This window comes from Myotis davidii, unplaced genomic scaffold (assembly GCF_000327345.1).
Source record: "Myotis davidii unplaced genomic scaffold, ASM32734v1 scaffold217, whole genome shotgun sequence".
NCBI classification, from domain to species: domain Eukaryota; kingdom Metazoa; phylum Chordata; class Mammalia; order Chiroptera; family Vespertilionidae; genus Myotis; species Myotis davidii.
Window position 1 is genome coordinate 2,885,862 of NW_006290034.1, and position 10,329 is coordinate 2,896,190.

Sequence of the window (10,329 nt, forward strand, 5' to 3'; positions counted from 1 at the left end):
AGCTGCCAGGAGGAGGAGCGTTTGGAGAAGCATCTACACCACAGTGGGTCTCCTCACATCCGTTTTCCCAGAGCTGCTGCTGTCAGACAATAGGAGACTTACTGATGGAATGATTTGCGCGTCGCAAATAGCCTTTCGCTGCCGTCCAGTGGCCTGTACAGAAGCGAGGCACGTGCCCATTGTGCGCACATTTCTTTCCTGTTCCAGAAGGTTTGTAAACCCTTGACTGAGTATCAAAATGATCATGAAACACCGCTTGGATTCCGTACAAAACGCCTACATCCAGATCCACAGGGATGGCCGGGAATGACTGTGAGATGGAGCCAGGCCGCTTCCCCCCATCTTCCTGGTTTAGTGGCACCGCCTGCCTGAGGCGCGCGTTAATGCAGTCAGAAAATGTGTATGGCCCATCTGCCGTGCTGCAGGTAGGTGCTCGGGCCAGAATTTCTTACACGGACTAAAAAGGTGCTTTCATTTCAGCGCCAGCAATGCTCCGGGATGAGCACCCCAGCTTGGAGGAAGTACCCTGTGCCTCCCGATGTGCTGCAAGGTCAACTACCCGAGGCTTCTTGGTTGAGGAGAGGTATTCCCAGGGGAGCTACTGCCTAAATGCTACCCGAGTAAAAGGCAATGGTGAGCAGGTTGGGAGTGTTCAGGTGCAGATCCTAGCTGGCTTGGAGGCAAAAAAGAGCTTGATGTTTACAGGAAATCAGCAGAGTATCAGCAAACACCTGTTGAACAGACTGCTGTAGACACTGGCAGTGATGGGTGTACATGATCTCATATCACAACTCAGGTCTTTAATTAGGTTATTGAAGAGCAATTCATGAGAGCTGCCACGAACACCTTCACTTCATTCAGCAAAGACTTCCTGAGCGCTCCCTGAGTGGCAGGCTCTGTCCTACGTGCTTGGGGCACACTCCATCAGACAGATGAAGACACCCGTGCTAGTGATTTTAGTTTTTTTAGTTTTTAAATATATTTTTATTGAATTTTAGAGAGAGGAAGGGAGAAGGAGTAGAATAGAAACATCAATGAGAGGGAAACATCACTGAGGTAGAGCAATAGAAACATCAATGAGAGGGAAACATCACTGGCTGCCTCTTGCACGCCACCTACTGGGGATGGAGCCCACAACCCAGGCATGTGCCCTGACCAGGAATCGAGCTGGTGACCTCTTGGTTCATGGGGCAACGCTCAACCACTGAGCACCACCGGCCAGGCCCTACGCTACTGATTTTAGTGTAAAACTGCAATGGATAGAAATAGAATATAAAAAATATATACATTCTTCCAAAACAATTCTACAACCACTATCTATCAATCTCTTTCAGCACTTGCAACTATATACTCCTTGCTTAAAGATGGTACTTTGTAATAGAATTATATGTATAATATGCAAATCACTTCCTAACATGAAGAATGTTTACTAAAATAATTATAAAGCAATAAGTACAGATAGGCTGCTCTTTCTAATAGTTATTAAGCAAAATCAGACAATCCCTAATAGCATACAAAACAGATAAAAAGCTCAAAAATGAATATGATAGAAATTTTCCCAACTATTACTTTTACAGGTATCATTCTTGGGTTAAACTTTCTTGTTCACCAGCAGACAAGTGAAATGATGATTTATGTTGCTGCCAAAACAAAAACACCACTCCCTATGTTTTTCCCCTTCTCTCAGATTACCATGTTAAAGCAAACGACAGTCCATCAGTAGCTTTAAATATTCAGCGGCATCTGTGGAGAAAAGCGTAAAACTGTTTCCCAGATGCAGAAAGCGAGAGAGAAATGCCAATTCGCTCATTTTTAGAGCGTGAGTAAAGGAAAAGGGAGAGGGGGGCTAATTACTGCTAACAGCGTGACAGGAGGGGTCCCTCCCCCCACTCCAGGTTAACTAGACTGCCACCTCCTCCAGTCCGCTGGGCAAAGTGAGAAGAGAATCAATAACTAAATAGTGGCTGTGTCACATGCTGTGTATTCTGGCATCTTGGTAGACATCGGGGGACAGAAATAAAACCAAACCACATTCACTAACTAATCCCCAGCAACTCCTAGAGCAGTGGTTCTCAACCTTGGCTGCACATTAGAAGCACCTGGGAATCTTTTTAAAATCCTGATTTCTGGGCCCCAGCCTCCGGAAATTCTGTTTCTTTGTTACTAATGTTGTGGCCTCACCCCATAACAAAGAAACAGAATTTCCGGAGGATGAGGCCCAGAAATCAGGATTTTAAAAAGATTTCCAGGTGCCAAAACCGGTTTGGCTCAGTGGATAGAGCGTCGGCCTGCGGACTGAAGGGTCCCAGGTTCGATTCCGGTCAAGGGCATGTACCTGGGTTGCGGGCACATCCCTGGTAGGAGATGTGCAGGAGGCAGCTGATCGATGTTTCTCTCTCATTGATGTTTCTAACTCTCTATCTCTCTCCCTTCCTCTCTGTAAAAAATCAATAAAATATATTAAAAAAAAAAGATTGCCAGGTGATTCTAATGTGCAGTCAAGGTTGAGAACCACTCTCCTAGAGGAAGAGTGACATGTGAATGAGTGATTTTTAAGATGATGATAATGTGGTGGTTTCCCCCAAAAAACAAACAAACACACAACAACAAATACCAGGCATCTTTCAGTCACATTCTCCCAGGAGGTTACATTCCAAACAGCTTCTAGAGAATCAGATCGGACACCTTCACACTGAAGGTCATAAACATACTCCCATCCATCAGTCCCCCAAAGTGGAATAAGCCTGGTGTTCCCAGCAGCGAGTCCTGCTTAGAACAGGAAGCAATCTGCCAGAGTCCCTGTGACTTCGTGCAGCCAAGCCAACAGGTTAACCGCCGTCAGCTTCTCCTTCAGTGAGTCCAAGGAACAAGGCCACGGGCGCTGGCTCCCAGCAGCCCCACCCCACTTTGGGTTTCCCACCAGCACTGGGGCTCAGGTGGGTCCATAAGTAACGCAGTGATCTGGCCTCCACCAGGGAGCTCTCTGCAGACGGGGGTGAACTATAGCACCCCCTCCGCCAGGGCCCCTTCCTAGGACTCCTCGGTGGCCCTGAAGTTCTACACACAAGTGACATCCTGTTGACTGGGTGCAGCTGCACGCTCCGGGCGCTCATCTTAGACCCCGCGGTGCCATCATCATAAGGGAAGCCGGGGAGGCTGTGGAGAAGCCTTGGACACATGGTGAAGTCCCCATGGACAGTGATGTCCCCATGGACAGGGACCCACAGCAAGACTGTGTGGGCTCAAACCCTGGGCCTGTCACATCGTAGCTGTGTGACCTCGGGCAAGTCATTAACCTCTCTGCTGACTTCCTTGTGAGTAAAAGGAAGATTTTACTCTTAGGGCACGTGCAGGGCAGTTGTCAGTATGGAATGTATGGAAAGCACTTACACAATGAGTATGCGTGCACAGTGTTGGCCATTACTGCTATGTATATCCGCCTGGGGATAGGACGCTGCTGCTCAGCCTTTATTTTATCATTATTATTTTTCTAATGTATATTGTTACTGACTTCAGAGAGGAAAGGTGAGGGAGACAGAGAAACATCAGTGATGAGAGAATCATGGATAGGCTGCCTCCTGCGCGCCCCCTACTGGGGTGGTTAACCATAGCTGGTGTGCAGGGTAGATGGGGGTGGGGCTGTAGCAGGTGGGAAATGGCTGGCCATGAACCCCGACATTGGAGGGGCCATCCTGAAGGGCACACGGACTCCTGCTGCTGCTGCCTGGACAACACAGTTATCCTCAGAACCAGTGAAACAGGCTGAAGGCTCATCAGCGTCCCGAGAGGCGTGGCAGTGGGTGGCAGGCTGAGCGCCACTGTCAGGGCCCCGCAGGAGGGAGGAGGCGGGGACACACCCTGATGCTGGGGCTCCCCTCTCTGCAGTGCTGTCCAGGCCACAGGGTGCACGCCCACCCTGGAGCGTCTGGGAATGGCAACAGCCACCCTTTCAGGAAGCCGTGCAAAGCTGAGTGAGGAAGGAGAGCTAAGAGCCTCTACAGTCTAAGGTTCGCTCCTTCGAGCCGGATGTCAGGCCCAGCAGACAGAGGAAGGAAGCGTCCGGTGACACCCTATGCGCGTTGGGTTCTGTGAATAGGGACCTTCATGGGCCTGTGCAGTGGGGGCCCATTCAGGAGCAATTAAATTTGGTTAAAATAAGAAAGAAATGCTTTTTAAGGAGAGAGAGAGAAAAAAAGAAGGTTTGAGGGGATTGCAAAAGTTGATTGTGCTAAAGCACTTTGACACAGGTTTGGTTTAGTTCTCAATTGTCCAGTCGTATTTAAGCTGCTCTCTTACTCTGAAATATGATAACCTTTCTTTTCTCTGGGCTCTTTCTCCCAAATTAATAGCACTGTCTCTAATTCCATGCGCAGCAAGCAAAGAGTTTGTTTTCCCAGATAACAGTAGGCCTGGGGATCAGCCAATGTCTAAAGAGCCACTGGCCAAGTCCGTGGCCAGCCCGGACTGGAACTGATAAATAGACAGTCCTGGCGAAATCACTCTAAAACGGACTTTCATCTGCTCTAGCAGCTGTATTACTCAGGGTGAGATCCAACACGACTGAAAGCAGAAATGAACAAACACGTGAACTTATAAAAATTAAACCATATTACAACTTTGAAAGAAGAAATAAATATATTTGATGCGTTATACTACAGGAGGCAGTTGGAAATGAAAACAACAAAACAACAACCACCTCAGGTTCTGGATTCAATCTGAGATTAGAAGAAAACAGTCCGAAAGGAAGCCAGGCATCCCAGCACACTGAAAGCTACACTGAAAGCTGCATGGAAAGTTGACTCTTGGGTGAGAGAATGTAGGGACCATGGCAACACTTTATAGCCTCTGTGTGCACCTCTCTTTCTTCTTTGCTAAGGAACAAAACTTCAATGGTCAAGGAAAAGAAAAGGTTGGTTTCCTCTCGGCACTCCCAGCTCAGCTCACGTTTCCCCAGAATCAGAGGAGGGAAGTGAAGGAGTAAAAGCCCAAAGGGTAGGCTCTCAGGCCCCACTCCCCGGTGCCTTGAATTCCTAATGATCACACCCCCGCCCGTAATCATTTCTCCAAAGAGAAAGAGGAAAGAAACATGCACTTCGGGCATAAGAGAATCCTGGCCTTCACAGACCTAGATGTAATCATGAAGGGGTATGCAAAATGATGGGGAAGGCTTGGCACTTACAAAACCCTGTGTGTGTGTGACTTTCAGATACACTAGGAGTATAATTGGCTTCCATGGCGTCTTCTCCGGAGCCTAAGACAGGTACTGCTTTTCCCTAAATACAGGAAAAGGCTTCCCGTGGCAGAAACACGAGCTCTGCCATGGTGCTGCCAGCACGACAAATATTGTGGTTGCCCATTAACAGTGAGTACTTCCATCCGGTGGCGTGGCTCCGTGGCTGAGTGTCAACCTATGAACCAGGAGGTCACGGTTCCATTCCTGGTCAGGGCACATGCATGGGTTGCAGACTCGATCCCCAGAAGGGGGCGTGCAGGAGGCAGCAAATCAATGATTCTCTCTCATCACTGTTGCTTCTCTCTCTCTCTCTCTCTCTCTCTCTCTCTCTCCCTCCCTCTCCCTCTCCCTCTCCCTCTCCCTTCTTCTCTCTAATAAACAAAAATATATATATATATTTTTAAAAAGAGTGAGTACTTCCTTACAAACTAGCCCTCTATGTATCTATTCCTGAGGTAGGAAGTGTTTCTGTTGTTTCAGATAATTAGACAATCCAAAGGAACACCTTTAATTAGAAGGTGCACTAATAAGTGCTCTCCTTTTATTTTTCCAAGGTTGGCCCCTTGTTTAAAAAGAGATTATCTATGGAACATACAACCCATATCAATTCATTATCTGCCTTAATAAAAGTCATATCACTTATATGAATATAATATACTATATCATCCCATCAATATAAAATCAACATGAAAAGCATAGAAATCTGACAGGATTTGCCTTATTGAAATACACATATACCTTTCTGAGTTTGTTAAAAATTCAAAGTGGTACCTGCCTCTAGAGGGGATCAACACTATATTCTTAATCCAGCCACAAATACTTACAAAAAATATTTTACAAACGGTTATGCTTTCTATTCTAATACAGACCCTCGTGTAGAATCAGATAAGTAGGCATATTAACATACAACTAGCCAAACCCGCCTTCCTCTGGTCTGTGACTGTTTCCTCTCCGAGTTTCTTTAAGTCAGTCCTCACTGCACCCGTCTTCTCACTAATCACTCCAGCACATACATGTAAGTAATATTTGGTCATTCCATAAAGTCTCAGGCTACTATTTTTTAGTTATTGACATCACTATTGCAGATCTCCCCCTACTCCTTTAGAAAAACCATGGCTAGTATAAGAATGTTTTCATGAGAAAGAGTATTCAGCTAACAACTTTTCTGTGCCTCAGTTTCCTTATAGTAAAGAAGGTGGTATACAGAGAAGTGATTTCTATAATAATTTCTGTCTAGCAGTCCCTTAAAAAATCTAGATACCTTTTTCTCCTTTTTATTACAGACACCCTCAGCCACTGGCGTTGATTTGAGTCCATTTGTTATTATGAAAGAGACGGCAGTTCAGTAAATTAACCAGAGTGAAGGTAATTTGTCCCAGAACAGAAACAAATTTTTTAGGAAAAAAAAAAAGGCAGGGGAAGTACTTAGATTTTTTTTGGTAGAAAGCCTGCCCACAAGTCTGAAAAGGGGTTCATGGTCGCCTTGCTATGTTTTAGGGTTAACTTAACATGAATGATGTGCTCCTTCTAATTTAGTCACAAAGTGAGACAAATATAGAACCTAAAAAAATAATAAAATACTTGTGAGCAATCATGCTATCTAAATATATACATTTCTCATTTTACAACTTTTTAATTTTGTCTGCAACGATCAGAATATACCCAGTGATTTTGATAAAGTAGCCTCTGTTAAGTATTGATTATGGGGTAAACAGTCAATTTAAGAGCTCAATAAACTTAATTTAAAACACGTGGACAGTTTTGTGAACGTGTCTCTCACCCCCACTGTACATACGCCACCCAAAGCGAGGCCACCTGTGTACAGCAGGCAGGAGCATGCTTCTCGGGAGATACCTACTGTTCCTTACTGTTTCTCTATTGCAGACTTTGTCCATTTTGAATAGAAAAAAAAACACAAATGAGGAGACATTATTAGTAGTCCTCGCGGACACTGCATTGACTATTGGAAGTGTATCTGATCTCTGAGCTGGATTCCCATTAAGTAACCACAAGGCCCAGCTGGGTCTCCTTGTGAAGCTGGATTAGCTCGGACGACGGGAGCCAGCACCATTTCACCTGCTGATCCCGGGCACTCAAGACAACACCCAGCAGAGCGCACTGCCCGCTGCGAGGAGCTCGGGGAGTTTCTCACAAAATGAATCAACGTCTTGCAAGGACAGTCTTGGCTTCACCACCAAAGATCGAATACCATGTTAATTAGCCAAACAGGATTCAATTAGAGGTTCCTTTCCTTGATACTTAATCTTACCTTGACTTATTTTTAAAGCTCTTAAAACCTCCTAGCTTAGCACCATCACAGAGTAGTCACCACAGCGTCCGGGTAAACCTCAAGTCCTGTCTAGAAGACGCAATGGACTGATTGACAGAGAAACCCATATATTTCTGAGATAAAACATTTACATTAACCACAGGCTAAAAATGGAAGCTAATGTAAATGAATATATCATAAAACCCTTTTGTACTAGATCATAATAAATACCACACATTTTGAATGAGCATGTTAGAGATTACCAAGGGATAGGGTTTCTATGTGCAACGTAAAATGATGACTGTGTGAGGCCATACATTTTATTTGAATCCATTCATCCCAGAGCTTTTCTCTGTAAGGTTAGATGCTTCAGGGTCTTAACTAGCTTTCTTCTGAGTCGGATGTAATATAAACCCGTAACTCTTGAAGGCTTTACTATTTTTAATCCTAGGAAAGCACATTTTAGATGAAAATAGGCTGTTTTAAGTCATCTTTGGGTCAAGCAACCAAATCACACCGCTGCATCTCTGAGAAGTCAAAACATCATAGTATAATTCTAGCATACGGCACTTTTGCTTAGAAGCTGGAACAAAATCTTACTGTTCCTTCACTTGCACATCTACAGACTGGCATGAGAAGTGGACACTGGGTTCCTGTCCCCCTGCGTGGTGATTCAGGCCCGTGTGTCCTTTTAGGCATTAAGATATGTACTACCAGGGCCTTTCGGAAGGTCATTAAGGGGCTAGAATGCCGATCAGTAGGTTTAAGTAAATATCTAGCTTCCCACTGAGCAGCAGGCACCCAGCAACTTGGTTGAGGGAACACCACCTTTTACCACACAACGATCTAAGCCAGCGGTTCTCAACCTGAGGGTCGCGACCCCTTTGAGGGGCGAAGGACCCTTTCACAGGGGTCGCCTAAAACCATCGGAAAACACATATATAATTACATATTGTTTTTGTGATTAATCACTATGCTTTCATTATGTTCAATGTGTAACAATGACATTGGGGGTCACCACCACATGAGGAACTGTATGAGGGTCGCGGCGTTAGGAAGGTTGAGAACCACTGACAAGCAATCACAGAACATTCAAGACAGGTCACCAGAAAGGATGGACGGACGGAAGCAACCGGGTCTTTGCCCCTGGCTGCTTCTCACATTACTTGGCTTCATACTAACAGGAAAGGTTCTTTTTCCATCACTGCCTCGCTGTGGTACCCGGATGTCTGTTTAAAAGTGTTTCAGGTAAGTAGCTACTTTACAAGGGTAGGGACAGGACCTCTCTGATACCCTTGGAACTTGAAGGACAAGAAGCATACATCTCTAACCCTGAACGCCGACAATGGCGTCCTTGAGTTTATATTTCACCTTTCATTGAAGGAAGTCTGAGTGTCTCTATTTTTTTTAAATAAGTAGGTGCCTTTAGAATACTTTTGTCATGGCATATCCCTTCCTCCTTAACCAAGTGAGGATTTTAAGAAGCCTCCCTTGCTAAGTAGATTCCAAATAATAAACAAAACCAGCAGAGGGCAGAACGGCAGGCGGAGAGAATGGCCAATCCCACCGGGGACCAGGTACCCCAAGGTAGAATGCAAACTCGGGGGGACTCCACTTTCAAAGACCCTCCTCTGTACCCTGGGAAAGGGAGAGGCGAGCGAATGGGCATCGTTGGCATAGCTTCTCCATCAGGTAACCAGGGTCCCCTGAGGCGCGGACTGTCCGCACGGGGGACCAGTCCATGGAGGGAGCACCCACGCCCCGCGGCCTGCCAGCTGCTGGGGAAGGGGCGGCCAGCGCGGGCGGGGAGGGAATACAGACCTGGTTTCCAGGAGGGCGGCCCCGGGAGCCCCACCTCCCATCAGGCAGAACTCGGGTCTTGGCATCCAGGGGCCAGACTCAGGTTTCTGCTAAAGCTTGCGCCTTTGGGGCTGACAGTTTCTTCCTCCCTCGGCCAAGCCTCGCCACCCTCCTCCTCACCCCCGCTGCTCCGTGCGCTTTGAACAAAGCTGGCTTTTCTCCTCCCAGCACTCGGGCTCCCTCCAGCCAGCCGAGTCTACAGCACCTAACGGTAGGAACTTTTCCTTACCTCTCCTCCCGCCCCACCCGCGCCTCCTCCCCCAGCCACTCGCTTGGCCAGTTTCATCATTCTCCACGAGAATCGCACGTCCAACCTGCAAGAAGTGGGGGTGGGGGTCATGGGGGAGAGTCCGGGGCTGAAACGCAGGGAAAAGCCTTCTCCCTATTTTCCACCCCGTCCCCATAACCTGCCACTTTTCCCCTTAAAATCTCACCAAAATACCCCCCCACACACACACACACTCACACACGTGTTCTCAGTCTTCTAGATTCATCAGCATCCCCCTCCCCTTTGCTTTCTCATGTCCCTGGAAGGAAAACAGCCCGTTTCTCACTTTATTCCAGACAAAGAACTTTACCAGGGCTCCTTTCTCCCCTTTCTCTATATTTTCGGCTCAGTTCAGCCCTAAAAAAGATGCTTCCATTCACTAGAAGCCGGAGAAACCAGAAGGGGTGCGTTCCAAGGGCGGGCCGGGGGCCGGGCTGGAGACAAAAGCTGTGCAAGTGCCCTCGTGTCCCAGGTAACATTCTCCCCCTTCCCCCTGGCTCTGCGCCGCGGCCAGGGCACCTCCGCAGCCCCGCGCCTGACAGATCGGTGTCCCGGCCACCCCGTCTCCCCTTACGGTCCCGCCTACACCCGCCTCGCTCTGCAGTCTGAGCTTCCAACCTGGTGGCAGCTGCAATCTGGATTTTATTTAGGAGGGTGTTTTCTTGGGGGGCCCAGGGGGCGCCTGGGCAGGGGGGCGCA